Below are 21,586 nucleotides of genomic sequence, written 5' to 3'. Positions count from 1 at the left end.
TATCTGTAATACTTTGGATAGATAAGATAAGATAAGATTCATTTATTATCATTGCACAAGTAGAACAACATTTGTAGCAATCCTCATTTTGGTGCATTCACATATAATGAACATGAATAAATAAGATAATACAATACAATACAAAAACAAACAATGCAATATAATGCAATTCAATGCAGTAAACTAAGTTATTGCACTTGGGTATAATTGCACATGAAAGGAATAAGGTAAGGTGCACAGGAATGTAAACAAATACCTTATAGTGCAAATGGCTATTATCTGTACTCAGTGTGAGTATTTAGCATTGTTAAGTTCACGTATGGCTCTGGGGTAAAAACTGTTATTAAGTCTGTTTGTCTGAGATGGAATGGACCTGAACCATCTGCCAGAAGGCAGCAGCTCAAGCAAGTGATATCCAGGGTAAGAAGGTTATTTCAAGATGTTGGTTGCCATGCTGAGACAGTAAGAACTGAAGAGTTCCTTCAAAGAGGGCAGTGAGCAGCCAATGATTTTCTGGTAGTTTTAATGATGCCTTGAAGGGCCTTCCTGTCTGCTGCCAAGCTCTTGGCATACCATGTGGAAATGCAGTATGACAGCACACTTTCAATAAAACAGCAGCAAAAAGGCACCAGTAGCTTCTCCTGCAGGTTGTTTCTCCTGGGGATCCTCAGGAAATGGAGTTTCTGCTGTGCCTTCTTGACTGCCTCAGTGATGTTTATGGACCAAGAGTGATTTTCTTTCACATATACACCTAGAAACATGAAGGCAGGGACCCTTTCCACACAGTCTCTATTGATGTATATTGGGTTGAGATCCGCGTTGTACCACTGGAAATCTATTATGAGTTCTTTTGTTTTGGTTGAGTTCAGAGCAAGGTTGTTCTCAGAACATCTATCAGCCAGTCATTGAACTTCATCTCTATATGCTGTCTCATCTCCTCCTGAAATAAGTGCAACCACTGTGGTGCCATCTGCAAACTTAATGAAGGTATTAGTAGAATGAGATGGGATACAGTCATGGGTGTAAAGAGTATACAGAAGGGGGCTCAGCACACAGCCTTGTAGGACACCAGTGTTTAGCCTGAGAGTGGAAGAGAGGTATGGGCCTAGTGTAACCATCTCAGGATGGTTAGTTAGAAAGTCTTTAATCCAATAGCAGGTAGGTTCTGAAAGTCCTAGACCAGTGAGTTTAGTGATCAGTCTATCTGGGATAGCTGTGTTAAAACCTGAACTAAAGTCTACAAAGAACATCCCAACATAGCTGCCCTGCTGCTCAAGATGAGATAGTGCAGTGTGTAAGGCAGTGGAGATGGCATCCTCCATAGACCTATTTGCTATTTATCCATTACTGGTATATATCCAAGGTAACTGGAAGACTGACCTTGATGTGTCACAGAACCAACTGTTCAAAACACTTCATGATGACTGGATTAAGTGCCACTTGATGGTAATCATTGAGACTACTGATGACAGGATTCTTTGTTAGTGGAATGATTGTAGTTGTCTTCAGAAAAAATGGAATGGTAGACTTAGACTTTGACAGGTTGAAGATCTTTGTGAAGACCACACAGAGTTGGTTTGGACATACTTTCAGCACCCATTCTGTCACTCCGTCAGAGCCAGCAGCCTTGTTTGGATTAACCACTTTGAACACGTCATACATCATGCTCTTGTACTGTGAAGGTGTGGTTGTAGGAGGCTGATATAGGTGATGAGACTGATGTGGCCTATCTGCTGTTGCCTAGATATGACTGTCTCTGCTGTTTCCACCTCAAAACAAGTATAGAAATAATTAAGTTACTCTGGCATTGAAGCATCTCCATCAACAGCCATACGGTTACTGGGTTTATGATTAGTGAGGTGCTGAATACCTTGCCATAGTCATTTTGGTCCTTGTGGGTAAAGTGGTCCTCTATCTTCCTTTTATAGGTCACTTTAGGGTCTCTGATGGCTTTCTTTCAGTTGGTTCTATCCACACTGTAAAGGACTCCGTTTACAGACCTGAGGGTTTTATTGTGGTGCTTGAGAAGAGATTTGACCTCTTTCATCATCCAGGGATTCTGATTTGGGTACACACAGCTATGCTTATTGACAGTGATATTGTCAACACATGTTTTTATGTAGCAGAGTACTGTTGATGTGTACTCTTTCAGATCCAGATCCTCAAAAATATTCCAGTTAGTTATTTCAAAGCAATCCTGTAGCTGTGAGAATGCACCTTCCATCCATAGTTTAATAATATTTGTAGTAATCTGGTCTTTTCTCCTAACAAGAGTGTATGGTGGAGTCAAGAGTATGGACAAATGGTCTGACTGGCCTAGATGAGGCAGCTGTTTTGCCCTATAGCCATCATTGATATTTGAGTAGGCCTTGTCCAGTGTATTTTCCTCCCTGGTTACACATTTGATGTGTTGATGAAATTTGGAGAGAACTGACTTTAAGTCCATCAGATTGCAATCACCAGCTGTGATATAAACAGCTTCAGGATGTTTTGTTGCAAGGTAATAATGTCAAATAGGTGACTTAGAGCTGTGCAAGTATTAGCTTCTGGTAGAATATAAACAGCTGTAACTATAACTGCAGTGAACTCCTAAGGTAAAAAAGGGCCTGCATTTGATTCATATACTCCATATCAGGAGAGCAGTAACTGTCTACAGTCTTTGCATTGGTACACCAGTTGTTATTCACATAGGTGTAAAGCCCCCCACCTCCACTTTTACCTGAGTCTTTAGTCCTGTCCCACAGAAAAGCTGTGTGGCCTGCCAGCTCAATGGGTGCATTTGATATACGTAAGTGTAGCCATATCTCTGTAAATAATAAAATGCAAGTCTCTTACAAATTTGTTCTCAGAAATCTGTAATTGAAGTTCATCCATTTTGTTTGCGATAGATCTGGCATTAGCAAGAAATATGCTGGGAAGAGGTGGTTTGTGAGGATGTTTCCTTAGCCTAGCATGTAGGCCAGACCTGCAGCCATGCTTTTGCTTCCTGTGCCTTCTCCACCTTTGATTCTTGCCTGGGCTGACAACAATCCAAGTGCCTGGTGCTCTTGCTATTTCCTCTGGTATGTCATATGATTATAAAAATTCACATGTAACAGCCTGAAGACACTGAAATCCGATATGCAAGAAATATTTCCAATTGCATCTAAGATCAGCCTGACTGAACTTAACAGTAAAGAACATACATGTGAACATGAAAAACACAGAAAACAAGTACCATGAAGGAGTGCATAGAGCTAGTGCAACTGTGCTTGCCGCCATCTTGAAAAAAAAAAGCATCACACAGTATACATATATTATTAAGCTCTACATTACAGAAATTACATTATCATAATATCTATGTTTGTTGTAATCACTTTCTTAAATATAAGATGGCTGCCTGTCAGCATGGCTAAAATATGTTGGAGTTTTGTAAAAGCAAAAACGTATAAGACAATTTAAACACTGACACATACTACTATTGTTAGGTGGATTCCATCTTAATTCCATACAATTTTACAAAATTTAAAGAAATGTGCCGTCCCTTAACTCAAGTCATTAAGTAATACTCCAATTTGAATGTTTCATGCATAAATATAAGTTCAAATCTCAGTGTACACTATTTTTGATGTTATTCTGCCAGTTCCATAATTCCTGTTTCATAACAGATTGGTGATATGAATACTTGTTTGGTAAGTTATGCAGTACAGCTTTTTACACAACCAGTATGTACACTGTGCATGAACATCTATAGCGCTTAGTTGTTGGATGACTATGGATGTCTCCATTATCTGCACAGTTTCTAGAAACATCACACAGTAATTTTATATTATGTGAATATGATGCATTTACAAGACATGTGGATGTGGAAATCTTATTCTGTCTTATGGCTCTAGGTTTAGCATTGTATATGTAAACGTGTCATCTAATCATACAGTTGTTCACTAATGCCATTACTGGCTTGCCCATTTCAAAAGTACCTTCTATTGTTTATTTTTGAATAATATGACAGCTAATCTCAGTATGCTGACACATATTAATGCCATAAGGTGGATATATGCATATTTCATTGCTATTCAATACAATTTTACAACATTACAGGAAGTGTTTAAAGCATTAAGGAATAGGTCAGTGTGAATGCCTCATAGACATATGTGGGTATGAATCTCTGTGTACAGTATTTTGCATGATATTTTGACAGTTCCATATTTCCTGTTTAACAACAGATCTGGGAGATACTTGTTTTTTAAGTTATGCAGTACAGCTTTTTTTACACATCTAGTATTTGTGTAGTGCATTAATTCCCCTGAAACGCTTAGGTCTCAGATGACTGTGAACATCTTCATTATATACAAAGTTTCTGGAAACATCTTCCCTTTAACAGTACAGCTGTATGTGTAAATGCTGGGAATACAAACATGGGTTGTGAATGTCACAATATTATCTTATAATCCATTCTTTTTCTCAGTTGTTTTTACTGAAAATTTTAATAACAAAATGTTAATATATAATAATAATAGGAATATTATAAAACAAATATACATATCTAAAAGAACAATAATAAACAGCAACTAAAATAACTATTTACAGTGGTGTCTAGTATAAAACAAAGCCTTTTAAACAGATGAGTAGTTGTTAGTTAATTATTAAAGTCTATTGGGCAGTAGGTGTTATTCTTGACTACTCTCCTACATAGCTTACACATTGTTGTACAAAATACCACTGATGAACAGTAATTCCTATAATGTGTCATTCAAGTGCAGTAACATGTTTTATTGTAATGTATAACACTTTAAAACTCTGAAGTGGTATAGTTGTTTGTTATTGCTGTGAGCAATGGCTGACATGCACTCAGGACTGCATAATTTTGTGCTTCAGCTGCACAGCATGTAGTGACAGTTGGACTTTTCCTTTGCTCATCGTGTTGTAATTTAGAAACACAAATTCATGTGTTTAATTCTTCCCTGCACAGTCATACAGTTGAGTTTTTAATGCTCAACAATCAATGCACTCACAGCCACGGTTGCTTAGCTAGGTAAGTAGGTGTCAGGGTGGTATGTAGGTGCCAGGATGGTACATAGGTATCAGGGTGGTACTGTAACCATAAGTGAGAATTGTAGGTTTGAATCTCAGTTTTTTCCAGTTTTTACAGAGTACTCCACATGTGTGTGAAGTGCTTAGAGTGACACAGCAATAACTGAATGTGCAAAATGTGAAACCATGACTCATGGCAAAGTTTGATGACATGTGATACTCACTGTTTTTTTTTACATAATTATCATCATTTACTGACCTCACAATCCTTCCTTAGCAGTAATATAGCCGTTTTCCTATTTGCAGGTGAAGAACACCGTGCCTGTAACTGTTTTTTGTGCATTGAGTGCATGCACAGGCTGGAGGAGCAGTGAAAGGGGAGAGGTATGTGTTATAACTGTTAACATACTATTGTCAGACTACCCATAATGCATCTGAAAGGTAAGTGTAATAGTCATTGCTTTGCTGTGAATAACAGTATACATTAAATTTAAATGTTGTCACTCAAATTGAAGGCAGGGTATGTTTGATAACTGAATGTTTTTTAAAACAACCTAAATGACAGACATCTGTGTGTAAATGCCATTGTACTTTTATCTGGAATGCTTTATGTATAAGTTCTTTGTGCTGTTACTATTGGAATGGCAGAGGGTACTTATTGACTGTTATGTTGTGTATAGTCTATGTGACTATTGAATGTGTGTCTGCTGTCTTAAAATTCTGAAAGCTGTTGGCAAACAATTTCTAGCATATACTTGAGTTCTACATAACTTCATAGACTAGTATGAGGCTAACTGCCCTTGTGGATAATTTTAAGCCTAGCCAATTACCCCATGTGAGAATCAAACCCTTCACCATGTTTTGCAATTTTATATAACTGCCTTGTGATGGTTTATTTAACACAAAACTACATACCATTTTCTATAACTGTTGTCCCCAAAGTCAATCATATTTATCTGGTATGTCTGACTTGTTACATATTATATTCATGATCATTATTACAGTATTTGAACTGTGTGGGAACATATATAAGCAGAAACAAATTAGTTGATGTAATTTGTGAGTGTCATACCCTAAAAATGTAGATGTAATATGATGTCACCATGGTTAGGCTTGTCCAATTGTTCTAAGGTTTTGTACTCCTTTCCAATTCGCCTTGACGATATGAATATTGAATTTCTCAAAACTCGAGCTACTGACATAGACCCATATATATATGTCTAATGGAGTAACAATGGCACAGTATGATGGATATATATATGTGTGTGTGTGTGTGTGTGTGTGTGTGTGTGTGTGTGTGTGTGTGTGTGTGTGTGTGTGTGTGTGTGTGTGTGTGTGTGTGTGTGTATATATATATATATATATATATATATATATATATATATATTTCTATATGCATATATATTTATATTAGTGGGTCTACTTTGGAAGCTCGAAGTTTCAAAATGTTGAACTTCATATGGTTGACACCATAAGATCGAAGTTTGGAAACTTCAAACGGCTTATCTGGAGATTGCCATACAGTGCAGAATGGGAAATTTACCATTTTCTTCAACGTAGTGCGATCTCAGAAATGTTATATTTGATTAATTGGGGGGTGCAGAAGGCATAAACATAAAACAGAAATGTTTTGATTTTTTTCTGAAGTTTCAACCTTTCAAAACTTATATATATATATATATATATATATATATATATATATATATATATATATATATGGATATACACATACATCTATACACATATCTATATATGTCTTCTAGCTGCACACATGTGTTTTGCATACATCCAGCTGGCTGTTATGTTTGAAAATGAACATGCAATAACAGTGTCTTCTTTGATAAACTGTGTGTTGCTTGCCGTATAATGTAATGGAGTAACATACTGACACAGTATGATGGACATAGTGCCCACACATGGCCTTCTATTTATGTCATTAATACATATTGATAATAGGACATTGGGAATGTTGCATGGTCATGACTGTACACCTGCTATCCTCAATTTTGTAGTTATACAAAGCTGTACAACTTATGGGCCATATCGTCTGACAACTGAGTTTTAATGACAGCTGTACTGTATTGTGATATACCTTGAGAAAATATGTCCCATGTCCTGTCTCATATGTTTTGATCATGTTAATAGCATACCATATACTATCTTTAACAGTATTTAAGTGCACATCTGTTTTTGACAAACTTGTTTTGCACATGACTGCAATGTATGTTACATACCATTTAGACCATTGTCAGGGATTGAATTAATACCTTTCTTCACATGCGGTGTTACAGTTGCGCAAGTACATACAATATTGCAATATCATATACAAGGAAGTTACCATGTGTAGATTGTATCAATTTGTATATGACATGCTGGCTACAGTTAGAAAGAGTGAATGCATTTTCTTGCTGTAAAAAAAAGTGAACGTTCATATGAGCGAATGTTTCTCCTAATGGAGTTTTTGCTGGCAGTCTTTTGAATGGGATCACTGTACAGATGGATGCAGAAATTTGCTCTTTCCCCCACTGTGGTGCTGTCTTGGAGTTAGTATATATAATTAACAGGTGTGTGGAATGTAGGAGGGCTTGCCCCACAATAAAAAAATAGAAAATAATAATTTTGTTATTTGAGCATTCCCTCATATGAGTGTTTTCTCTTAACTGATCACTGTTTAGAAGTACATTCATAGGTTCATAGGTCATAGGTTCATAGGTAGGTACTAGGCTATTGGCCCAAGGGCCTTAGTAAGCCTAGCCAACAAGGTTCCCTGGCTTATGCCACCCAAGAAAGTTAATTTCCTGTGCGAGCAGAGCCACAGAAGTGATCTCCGGGGTGTATTTCCTATTTACCATCCACTCAAGATTTTTCTTAAAGAGTGCTAATGTGGAACTTTACTTGACGTGGCTGTGTAGTTTGTTCCAGAGGATAGGAAGTCTCTGGGACAGGAATTGATCCCTCCAGCATGTCCTTTTTATTGTGGTGACAATGTTTAGGTCCCTAGAGCATGTAGCTTGGAGGGATTGGGATTTCTTTAGGTGTAGTATGTCCAACAGCTCTGGGATTAACATAGCTTTATATGTTAGGCAGAGATCTCCTCAGAGTAGATGATATGCTACAGAGTAAAGCTTGAGTTTTTTGAGACGGTCAGTGTAGGGCATCTGTTTGAGGCCAGTAATCCTCTTTGTGAGGTACTTCTGTGGCCTTTCCAGCTGCTGCAGATGTTTTGTGAGGTATATTCCAAAAGGGGCGTTGTACTCTATAATGAGTCTAATGAGTGCCAAGTAGAGGGGAACAGTGACTTCTTTTTTCCTAGATGAGAACCCTTTTGTGATGGGGTGTGCCACATAGAAGGATATCCTGACTACTGTGGCAATGTGATTATCAAAGGAGAGACTACTGTCCACTTGGGTCCTGAGGTCTCTTATCACACATTTGACGTTACGTGGACTGCTGTTTATGTGGTAGTTCATGGGTACAGAGTTTTTACCAAAGGGGGTGGCATTGCACTTTTTGGCATTGAGCTTGAAGCCATGCTTCTGACACCAGGCATCTGTCTCAGTGAGGCCCTTCTGTAGGATGTCCACATCATTTAGGGACTTGACTATGGCTCCTAGTTTGCAGTCATCTGCGAACATTGTTAGCCAGAGGCCTTCTGTGTCAGCCTGTACTTCAGAGAAGTAAATATCAAACAGGAGAGGTCCTAGGACTGAACTCTGTGGTGCTCCACTTGTCACTGGTTTGAAGTTAGATTTGGGTTCTGCAACTTTTACATTGTGGGTTCTGTCAGTGAGCCAGCTGGCAATCCATCTTGTGATGTAGGGGTTTATACTTAGTTTAGTGAGTTTAGCTATAATTCCAGAATGGGGGATGGTGTTGAAAGCCTTGGTGAGGTCAAGATAGGCTGTGTGAACCACCTTACCCTCTTCTACAGCTTTGGTGACTGCCTCAAAGAAGTTGATCGGGTTCAGAAGGCATGATCTGCCTTTCGCAAACCAGAACTGGGTGGGGTCCAGAGTTTGGAAGTTACCAATGTCTTTGTCTATGAGTTCCATAATGATGCGTTCCATGGCCTTGCAGACCAGGCTTGTCAGGCTAATAGGATGATAGTTCCCAGGATCAGTGGTGGATCCCCATTTGTGGAGTGGGATAACTGTTGCTATGCATCATTCATTGGGGACAAAGCCTGATGTGAGACTATGATTGAACATGGTGCTTAGGTGGGGAGCCAGTTCATTCTGAAGTTCATGTAAAATGCAGCCTGTGATGTTGTCCGGTCCCATGGATGTTGTGTTTTTGGTTTTAGAGAGTGCAGCATTTACATGCATATATGTGATTACAGGGACTCTGCATTCTTCCTGTATAGATATGGGCCCTTTAGGGGATGAGATGGGGATAAAGTTAACACTGGACCTATCTGCAGGATGTTGGCAATATCAGTTGGTTCTGTAATTTTCATGCTGTTGTGCTGTATCTCAGAGCTGATCTGGGTGTTGCCATTGAGATTCTTGACATAGCTATAGAATGCTTTGTGGTTGCCCTTAGAATAAGTGGCAATTTTGTTTTTGTAGCTAGCTTTGGAGGATCTTATAAGGGATGCCAACTTCTTACTGAGGCTGACCATGGAGTTCCTCCACTCATGGGATTTTACTCTCTTTTGCAACAGTTTCTTCCTTCTGTTGTAGAGTTTGTTTATGGCAGGGGACCACCAGATCGGCTTCCTTTTTTTGGAGGATAGCATCTTGGTTCGGTTTTGGATAGCAAGAGCCATGCATTGTGTAAGTGCTTATAGAGTGCATTTGTGTAGGATTCAGCAGTTGTAACAGTATTGTCCATCTGCATGGGTGTCATGAAGTTCGCCACTTCTGTCTTAAGAAGCATGAAGTTGGCTTTGGAGAAATGTTTTACCGTGCTTTCTTTAATGGTGGGTGGGGGTGGAATGCAATATCTAGGGTGATTAGCTTATAGTCGGATATGACCAATAAGGAGTTGACTTCAGGTGTGTTACACTGGTCACTCATGTTGGTAATGACTAGGTCTAGTATATTGTTGCACCTGGTGGGGGTGTGGATAAGTTGATCCAAGACACTGGAATTTATGAATTCCAGAAAGCGTTGAGTGAAGGAGTTGGTACATGAGTAGTTTTTCTAATTAATGGTGGTGTAGTTGAAATCACCCATTATTAGGGTGTTTGTTCAAACCCTAATATTTTCCAGTATATCAAGAAAAGAGGAGTGGGAATCCTGGGGCATGGTGGGGGATCTGTAGCAAGCTACAATTTTGATTGCAGTTTTGCCCAGAGTTAGTTGCACTTGGATAACTTCTGATGCATTATGCTGTGCAACTAGCCTGGAGGTGTGGATATCCTTAATGAATTTGGACACTCCTCCCCTTTGGTGTTTCGGTCCACATTAGATGGCCAAAATATGCGGTATGAGTTATAGCCTGGTAATGCAGGGGTGATCTCTAGACCCAGGTCTCAGTCACTGCACAGATATCAATGTTCTCCATTTTAAGGAGTGCCTTGAGTGAGTGCATTTTGAGATTTAGATGTCTAGCATTGAGTAGCATTGCCCTCAGTTTTTGCTTGCCTGTTCCTGTGGTGAATTTGTCATTTGAACCTTGCCTAAAAAAAGCACTACAGGGGGGGCAAGACCCTTAGCCAGTATCCGGAATCGCAGAGGAGACAGGTACCGGCCATCTCTGGCAAAGCATCGTGGTCTGTCAACCATGTAGTCCTAGGCAGACAGGTACTGGATCCTCTTAGAATGACACCAGAAGCTTAGCCAATTGTTGAAGTCAATCATTTTGTCCTTGTACTGCAGTATCATTTTGGGCGATGGCAAGATGCTATTCAGGGCTAGGGTCATACCTGCCTGGGCTACTAGATCGGAGAGCTCATCCATGTCTCTTTTCATGTAGTCCAGGGAGGTACATCTCAGGTCATTCACACCAACATGGACAATGACAGAGTCATATTTGTACTTGTGGAGTGACCTTAGTGCGTGGATTATGTGGTGGATCATGGCACCCGACAGGCAGCTGACAGTAACCTTCTCCTTGTTTAGCCTGGTGAGTGGGACATCAGTGTGCCTGACTATAGAGTCACCTATGACTAGTGTGTTGGGTACGTTGTTTTGCCTTATTGGCTGTGGTTTATTGGCACACTGAGTCTGTGGGCTATGTGTCATTTGGGTTGTGTTGTGGGGTGAAGGTTGCTTGCATTTCTGCTTTGGAGGTCTCTGTTGCTTGAGCAGATTATTATTGAGAGCCTCTGTGAATGTTTTTCTGTTTCTATGTGTGGATTTTGGTGGTGTAGGTTTAGTGGGACTATGTGATTAGTATGGTGTTGTGCAAGTGTTTACCTTCTCCTCTTGACTGTCAAGTTCAGTCTTGCTTGGAGAGAGCTTTACCTTCAGTTTGGCTAGATAAGTGCATCTCTCACAGGTTATGGTGTTGGTTGGTAGGAGGAGAGGGTTGTCTGTGTACATGAGACATTTGCTACATTGCCCAGATTCATCATATAGACAGGAGAGAACACTGGGAGCTGACCCTTGGACATGCCTGTCCTCTAGACAAGTGAGGAAAGTGAGTATAAGAGCTGTTTTTCTCTATGCAAGTGAGGAAAGTAAGTATGAAAGCTATTTTCCTCTAGGTAAAGAGGGAGGTTGAGTGCTGTAGTAATTTGTAGCATATTTAGTGCTAACAACAAGTTTTGAACAAGTGCTGAGCACTGTTTCATGAGACACATGACATGTTATGTATTCATAGCTTTTGGGGAATGAATATTATGTATGTAGGATTTTTTTCTACTATGTTTAACCTTGTCAGTGTGTTGGACCCATAGCCATTCTCCTATTGGATACAGGAGATGATGTCATGATAGACCACTGCCAGGCAACTCAAACACTGAGGACCAGGATTATGACCATAATGAGGTCAATGTTAATGAAAACAAGAGACGGGGACCTGCACATGCCATCTTTTGTGCTACTTACTGTAGAAGATATCCCACCCCATGAATGGGAGATGATTTTCAGAACCAGATCCTTGATGTGATGACAGATATCTTCCACATGCAGATGAGGGAGCTGAAGGGGAACTACTTCTAGGACACAATGTGGGACATGCACACATCTTCCTGGGATATTGCTAGAGAGATCATTTGTGATATTCAACCCCATCAGGGTGAACCCTCAGACCATAAGTATTGTCTGTGTGATCCACTTATGTATTGTTGCCACCATGGAGTTTGCCATATCCAGCTATTTACTGTATAGGTCCAATTCTTCAGTGTTGCATATTGCTGTCATGCTTTTTTGATGTATTTCCTGTTGTACACTGCACAAATCATGTCATATGTGTTATTAAGTTGCTGCTTCAGTTTTACACACATTACCACATTAAACACACGGTACTCAGTTGGACGTATTTGATATGTTGCACTTACTGCATACATTGCTCCATATGGGCAAGTGTGCTGCTCCTAACTTGTGTGTGTGTGTGTGTGTGTGTGTGTGTGTGTGTGTGTGTGTGTGTGTGTGTACTCTTATGCATGTAGTGCCGCATAATATTATTATATCCAATACTCACTGGCCCTGTATGTGACAGATATAACTGTTGGGGTCACCATGATGCAAGTGAGACACAATTGTTCTGCATGAGTTGTTGCAGAGTATATTTATGTGGGATATCAGCAACTCACAAAATGCATTCTTCCCATACTTCGCACATAACAGAGTGAGGTGAGTCTGTTCTATTTATCTGCATGTTATTCATATACCCATTTCTCTATCAGTTGTTGCTGTCTTCTGTCTGTTCAGCAACACAACAGGTCCTTGCTTATATGATTTCTCTACCATTGTTATGTCATGTTGTCATACTGGCACAATGGCTTTGTGTGTGGCATGTAAGGGCAAATATTGTGCAACTCTGTATCAGATTACTGTGACTGGTATATATGAGCAGTTATTCTTCACACACTGCATGGACATCCACTGTTCAATTAATGAATATACAGAGGAGGTGATGCTTTATTTAACATCATTCCTGAATGCCTTGTTTGTCTTTATCTTGCTTATGTCAGTAGTAGGTCTTTTTGAGAATAGCGTGTATCATGACATGCCTAAACAGATTTGCATACATGCCCATGTGTATGCAATTGTAGTACATATGCAATGATTTACATAATATGATCAACACACAAACACCCTTGTAATTTGCAACTGTGTGTATGAAGTTATTCCATTCCCTTGTGCTGCACTGTTTTTCACAGAACTGCCCTTTGTTCAGTCTTACACACAGACGGTGCTGTTTATATCAATAATAGTGCCTGTGGTGCCTGTTTTATTATGTTTGGATGACAGTATGTATATGTGGCAATGAAGATTATTTTGTGCATCTATATATCTTGCTGTTCTTTACTGGGTTCTTCTCATTTGCACACAGACATGCTTATAGCCATCAGGAATGCAGTTTGCCCATGTGACATAAGTCTGACATTTCACAAAACCAATGAGGAGCATCATGCTTACAGCAAAAGCTAACAATATTTTCCACAAAGCACAGTAGGAATAATGAAGTAGAAGAGGCTCCAATGAGTCCAACGAAATTTATTGACACACAAGACAAATAAAAAATTATAAAAACAAAATGCATTAACTAATAAGACAATTAACTTAAAGCTATATTATACATAAAAGTAGTATCCCTTTTATGTATAATATAGCTTTAAGCTAATTGTTGGTCTTATTTGTTAATTAGTAATCAAGAGTATATAAAGACCGCAGTTGAGATATTTAGTCTATTGTGTAACCTGAAGGAGTCCTAGTGTGGTGAGGACAAAAAACACGGTGAACCAGTTAATATGTTTTGTTATTATAATTTTTTATTTGCCTTGTGTGTCAATATATTTCATTGGACTCATTGGAGCCTCTTCTGCTTCTTTATTCCTACTGTGCTTTTGTGGAAAATAAGTTTGATGTAGATTTGGTGGACTTCCAGACCACCCTATGTGGGGATCACATGCATGTACAATGTGTGCCCTTAGATGAGGTTGTCTTGTTTTATTTTGGGCTCCTTCCTGTTGCTGGCATTTCCTCACTTATGTGGTCCTGTGTTGTTCCCCTCCCACACACTTTTAGCTTTGCCCTATATGTTGCACATATACACGGCATGTCTTTACCTTCCTCTACATTATCATCATTGTTATGTTGTTGCTCTGCTGCAATAGTACCTTGTGCTAATGTGTTGGGCACCAAACACATGCAAGGAATATGCATGTAAGGTGCTGGTAATTGTTTGCATTCCATCATCGTTCCTATTATACTTCTATGTTTTGCATTATCCCAATTTTTTTTCTTCCTTCATCAGCACAAGCAGGCATTCCTTATCTGGTATTAGTTGTACATGTCTCACTATTTAAATAATATTCCATGTGACTGATATGAGTATGTGTACTGACATTTCATTCTGATAAGATCATGTTATTCCATTGCATGTCACATATATACATTGTATACCTCACAATCCATCTGTGTTGCCTCTGACATGCCATATGTCTTTGACAACATCGATTAGATCTTGCCTATGTTTGGGTTGTGTACACCTATTTGTGAATTGCATAGACATTCTTGCTTTGCTACAGTGCTGTTGTTTGACACTGTGTTTTTTTTTTTTGCCTTTCAGATGCAGCATAGGAGGTTCTAGTCTATCATCTGCTTGTCTTCTCCGGCATTTGCTTGGTTGGATTTGCTCATCAGTGCTGCTGCTTGACTTCCACTTGCACTGCTGACAGACTGCTGACTGAATTTAAGAACAGCTGTGTACTGCGATCTCCATTTATTTTTCTACAACACACACCTACCGTTGGTCATATACATTCAGGTATGACTGTCACCCAGTTTGCAACATCTCAGCACTGAGATGTGCACAGATACATATATAGTTCTGCATTGCACCATGGCAGGCATGCATTCCTACCCTGTTTGCCCATTTTTCCTTTACCTATGTTGTAGAATCTGATTGTGTGCTGTCTGTGTACCTTACCTCTCCTTACTGTCTATTTCTAACCTTTGTCAGTTCTGTGTTGTGATATTTATTAAATGTTTATACCTGCTGTTTTGCCCTCCTCCTTCCCTGTCTTATCCATTCTTTCTATGCTCACAGAAAAAAAAAACCTGAATACCCCTCTGACTCCCCCTCAGGCCTTCCTATGGTAGCATTTCTGTTTTGGTGGTTAATATATCTCTTCAAGTTGGTAATTTCCAAAAGTACCAGGTTAAATTAATTGTTACACAACATATTTAACATAATTTGTTATAAGTTACAGGAGTGATGTTGTTTTAAACTTTATGCATGCAGGTGTTGCTATTTTAAATAAGTGATTTCAGTCACATATGCAGTTGTATAGACAGACATATTGCAAATGTTAACAGTATATGAAGGCTGATTTATGAATTATTCCCATGTTTTACTGATACTTCCTTGCACTCTCTGTTTTAACTACAGAAACACAGATTCTGACACTATCCCTATCCTTAGTATGTGATGTTGATTTTAACGATATTTCTTAATTTTTGTTTCCTAACTAAATTTTTAGAAACACCTGCTGCTGTTACAGATATTTCTTCAAAGATGCGTCTTAACAAAGGTATTATAACTACTAGCTCAATATACTAAAAAAACGTACAGTCTATCATCCACCTATGGATTCTGAGGCTTTCAAATGCTTTCCATAAGTTTTTAAATTGTTATTTGCTGTAGCATTTTAATCTGAAATGCAAGCAGACTCCTGTGGTATGATGCTATTGTCTTTGGGCATCCATTCAACATACATATAGTGTGAAGGGGTCTAGTCCCACTCATAAACTGTAAAGGTATTGCAAGTCATGTTGACTTTACAAATGTTATGTATAAAGACATTGTTGTTACTTCTCATTTACCACATTAATATTTATCACAGACAGTGTTATACAGTACTTTGCATTGCACAGCAATGCATACTGTTTATGTCTGACATATGCTGTTCACATCTCCCGCAGGAATATTATCATGTGTGTATCACTGTCTTTCAGATGGCCAACTGTTCTAGGGGGGGTGGCAACTTCTACCCCCAGGAAAATTACATCATAATTGATTGACTCCGGCAGCATGGATGGAGACTCCAAGACCACTCAGGTGATAGGTTTGGAGAAGAATTGTCGATCGACCTCACCAACATGATCAGTGCAGCTAAAGGTCACAATCAATCTCATGATGCCTGTAGATGATGCTGCTCGGACATGATCCTTCAAGCAACCAAAAGAGTGAGACGTTACAAGAGATTGAGGGATGCCTTGACTCCCATTGATGTCAAAATATTTCTGGGATCACTACATACAGCAAGAGGGGAGTGATTAATCCCCAGTGACGGGATTGAAATTGGAGTTCCAGGCCAAAAAAACTATGTCTTTATTTTCATTACATGACTTTATATTGAGACAATCATTGCATATTGCTTTAGTATACATATTCATGTATTGCTGTTTTTGATTTACAGCAGCAGTACTGAGCCATGCACACACATCCACACAGGGTAAGGATGATGAAGGTAAGTCTCATAACATGTAATGATTCAACTAAAGTAACAGAGAGAGCAATCCAAACAAAATTTGCAATGCAGTTTGCATTAATATTCACAAGTCCATCTACTTCAGGACTAAACCAGGGACTGGCAGGTGAGCATCTCCATACTGTTACTGTGATCGCTACCTTGTTATTGTCTCAGCCTCATTTCATGGTACTGCTGTTTACTCTTATATTGTTATTTACCTAACATTGTACTCTACAGGTACATCCAGTGGAGGCCCAAACTGTGCAAGTTCAGGTACAGGCAGACCAGGTATGTTACAGCAAACCTGTCATAGCTTGCATCAATATGAAGCACACGTGACACATGACACATGTCAATATTTGTCAACACAGGCCCATCTGATGTACAGTTGTAACATCCATCACATAAGTATTTGGAGCACATGTAACTGTTGAATATGTGATGCTGTCAGTATTCTTTTTTCTAAATGCATGATTTTGTTGCTGTTCTCCTTGCTTTCCCACTGCAGGATCCACAGCACAATTCACAACCTCTACACAGCATCAGTCTGTCAGTGGTACACTATTAACTATATTTTATACCTGTCAATGTTGCTAATCCTCTTGCTACCCTCCATTAATACTGTGTCCTTCTTCCTATTGTTAGACTAATCTGAATCAACTTCATCAAGTGCACGTACATGTGGCAAGTGTATGTCACACCTTTTGTATATTTTAACTGTGTTCAGCTGGTCAATGGTGTCAAGTTATGTGATCACTAATGTTGTTTCCCCTATAATATCTGAAGTTCATCCCTCTTCATCAGCACCATCCCCCCCTGAGGAGTTGGCAGGTGTGTGTTTTTTTTTTTTGTATTCCTCACACAAGTCATGTATGTTGGCCTTGTAACCAAATTATATATTCCATGTATGTAGATTCTGTGAAATGTATATATATATATATATATATATATATATATATATATATATATATATATATATATATATATATATATACAGTAGACTTCATGTAAAGTCATTATTATTTGTAACATTGCAGTGAAATATATATGTCATATGTTTTCGATGATATTCATCATATGATGTAAGCACATTATCCTGATCTGTATGTTTGTATCTTGCAGCACATCGACTATCTGTATCAACCAGCAGCCTGTCCAGGGATCATGATGTGGTTAATGATGTGTCTCATCATAATAGTATGGCCTCTGGCATACAGGATCTTGAGGTGTATGAAGAGTCCATCCAGAGGTTAACAATGATGTTGCTACAGCTGTAGCCTAAAATGTGGAGGTCAATTTGTTTAGCCATTTGGAGGATGCTGGCACAGTGAATGTTGAATAGGGTGAAGCCTGTTGACTAACAGACCCCATTTGAGACTATTGCTGATGGCTGTTCCACATAATAACCAGAAATAGGGTGTTGAGGTAGACATAGGCAAACAGATGTTGTGCATGGCCAGGTGTCAGAGGGTGTCCACTTCCTGCTGCAGGCAAATGAACAGTCACAGCAAATGCATTGGTCAGATGTCCTTGCAGTTGCCTATGTCACAGATCATGTGGTACACCAGCTACATGTCATGCATGAAGGACAAGAGTGCTGACACAGTGAGATTATGGCTGCATTGTCTACTCAGAATGAGAGTCTGTTTCTGTGGCATGGTCTGTCAAAACCCTGTCCTTTATTTTACTGCATTAATATCATACTGCCATCAGGATTCTGCATTTCTTGACTGTTCTCAGCAGATAGCAGCATGGCAGAGGCAGGCTACCTGTCAGCAAAGCCACCACTGACCATTGAGAATCACTGTCTGTAATCCAACCTGTGCAGAGTGCAACTGCTAGCCATTCTGCTGTGGTCCTGCCAGTCACAAGGCCTTTAACTCGTAGTCATGCTCCTTCATTTCATCATGGTGTTGCCAACCCATCCATGTGTCATGTGTAGCAACTTAAGCAACACGTGTCTGTACATGGTTTGGACAGAGTGGACTTTGGTGTGTGACATCACCTAGGTCACCCTAGACTGCATTACAGTTCGCACAACAGTGTAGTACTCATAGCTGGCTCATATTACTGACCTACCACTTTACTGTGATATGTGTCTTCTGATGTTAAAATTCCTGAATTATGTCCTGTGTAGTTTCTCTTTCTTGATGTTATTATATTGTAGAGATAGGAATGTGTAGCACTCATGTGTGTCCCTTACTGTTTCCATACTGTGATACAACAATTTGAGTGTGTATGCATACCTCTGTCAGTTGTGCCCTCAGTTGATGATCCCTTTTGTGACACATTTGCGTATGTTCATATTGTAATATGTTATAACTATGGTGTTAAGTCTGATATTAGTATGTACATCTAGTGGATAATTGCCATTAGATGTAATCTGTGTTGCTGTGGTGGGGCAACACCTGAGCATCAATGTTCAGTCTGTGTATTCAGGCACTTGTGGCTTGTCATGATTCAAAGATGTCAGCCAGACCGCCATGTTGCCTGAGTCTGCACTTGTGGTCACACCTTACATTGCCTACTCCTGTGTCTTCTATTACCTATGTCCTCCTGCACCTTCTCTGATACCTGTTGAATATCATCTTCAGACATCTCAGGTTCTTGGAGTAGTTCCCCCACACTTGCTGCTGGAAGACCTCCATGTCCTGTAATGAGCAAGTTGTGTAGCATGACGCGCACTGTTATCATTTGCCTTTTTAGGTGTGTAATGCAGTGCACCCCCGGATGTATCCAGACATCTGAACCTAGCTTTCAATACACTGAACATATACTTTGTGATGTTTCTAGTTGTTGCATGTGTTGTATTGTAGGCCTCCTGTGCAGGGTTGAATGTTTCACAGTATGGTGTCATAAGCCATGGCTCAAGTCGATAGCCAAAGTCATCTGTTGTGGAGAGTAGAAACACATTTGGTGAGGATAGATATTGCGGTGAGGGTTATCCTTAGCTTTCATCCTAGCTATGACCCTGCACTTATCTGGTAGTACTCCTTCAGGTAGTCATCTTGCTGAAATGCAGCCCTCAGTCTAATTTCCCTTGGACCATTCCTGGAAGCACTGCAATACCAGGTCGATGTGTGGAGTGGGTGGAGCAAGCCCCTATTCCATCTCGCTGTTCCAAAAATCAATTTAATATATGGTCCCCAGATAAGGGATATATCAGATATCAAACTGATAAGAACAGATACTACACTTGACCTTAACGAACAGGCCGAAAAGTGATGGTTTAATCTAACAAAACCACATTCAAAAAACAGCTTAGTTACACCTAAAAACTCTTGGACATGCAACTGCCTAGCACCGGGCTGACATAATCTAATGCCTTTCCCTTACCCATTACCTGACATCTTCATTAAAGCTCCCACAAATGAATTATATATAACCTCACCTTAGATACCTACTTCCAGTTGCTTACTCCCCTCTGTCTTGTCACCTATCCTACATTTACTATTTCTCCCCTAAATTCAGTAAAAGACCTGTCATTTATCATGTTACTCATCCTTAAATTAACTTGTTTATATCTCCTCACAGATGAACGGTCTAGTATTTTTCTTTTTTTCTCTTCACTACAATTTCTATGTTACCTCTACTTAATTAACTGTATGTTTATGCAATTATTATATTTTATTGTTTTTATCATGTTTTATTAAATATTATATTTTCTGATTGTTTTTCCAAACCACAATGCTTATGTAAACATCTTATGTAATGTATCTTGCCATATGTTCTGGAGCTTTTCTCCCAAGGCCTCCACTGAAAACGGACAGCTATGTTCATTCAGACCTTGCCAGTAAACAAATGTAAAATAAAATAAATAAATAAATAAAATATGTCAGCATCCTGGACACTTCCAGGGTGTGTTGCTGTGATGTTTGTTATGCTGCCTTCTGCTGCACACAAAACCTGGCAAGTAATGGCTGGCAGACCCTTTCCGTTCATGTATCAGTCTGCTTCGTAGTGAAATGGTGTCTTGACAGATATGTGTGTGCAACCTATTAAACAGAGTGCATGGGTGAAGTTTGTGATGCTGCAAAACTGGTGCATTATAGTTCTCCATTCCATAGGAGTGGATGGAATGTGCTCTGATTCTAGCTGGCTACCTTCTAGTTTGCAGAGCCACAGCTTCATTTATGGCTAGTAACACTACAGCCTGTTGCAATTCATTAACAGAAGGTTGCAGTTTTATATATTTTTTGATGGCTTGCTACAGATTTCGCCATGATCCATAATATTCACTTGAATTCCTTGAGGTATGTAAATTATATGCCGAGGATTTCAGAAATTAAGTCAACTTGACTGTTTGTCACATTTTAGTTGTTTAGAGTGTGTACAGTCTGTTTTGGAGTCAGACCAGTGTGCATGAAATACCTAATTAGCCTACATTAAATATCTAAATACTCATGCTGCCTTCAGCGTGTCTTCTGGAATCGTAACCAAAGCAGGTGTGCCAAAGTCTTCATTTAGTTTGATGCTTTGTCTACAAATAGCTTCCACAAATTTTATGGAATCTCTCCCAAGGTACTTTAAAGTTTCTAGTCATTTCACAGTTATTTACAAAGTAATTTTGAGTTTTATAATACCATTGTGAAAAAAAAATAGCTGCAAAGTTACTTGAAATAGACTTTGAGTTACAAGATGTCAGTGATATAACTTTAAAATCAGTTAATACTTCAGAGTTAGAATCAATATATTTGGTCACAGGCTTTAACATCTCTTTTATTGCACATGATGAAAAGTGCTCACTTCATAATACGATATTCAGTTTACACCTACCAATTACATGGAAAGAAAGAAAAGAAAAACATAGAAAAGAGAACACATACCCCCAGATTCAGCAAGCCCTGTACGGTGTACAGGACTAGTGTAGGAGCTCCAGCAGGCAATATGTCTGCTGTGCAATCCAGGAATAAGCTGTAGGGATGTGCATGAGCGCTCCTGCACTAGTCCTGCACGGACTCAGCCCCTGTATGCAAATCAACC

The 21,586-nt window shown here is 39.2% G+C and overlaps 1 non-coding gene across 1 annotated transcript; it reads right to left on the bottom strand.

The window, feature by feature from the left end:
* Nucleotides 1-19,638: 19,638 nt before the first annotated feature.
* On the bottom strand, nucleotides 19,639-19,829 carry LOC122802087. The gene has a single exon (XR_006364883.1). It is a non-coding gene; the product is annotated as a U2 spliceosomal RNA (small nuclear RNA).
* Nucleotides 19,830-21,586: the final 1,757 nt, after the last annotated feature.

Source organism: Protopterus annectens, chromosome 1.part0, assembly GCF_019279795.1.
Source record: "Protopterus annectens isolate FY-2018-M chromosome 1.part0, PAN1.0, whole genome shotgun sequence".
Classification (NCBI taxonomy): domain Eukaryota; kingdom Metazoa; phylum Chordata; order Ceratodontiformes; family Protopteridae; genus Protopterus; species Protopterus annectens.
The sequence above is the reverse complement of the archived record's forward strand: the minus strand, read 5'-3'. Positions and strand labels throughout refer to the sequence as shown.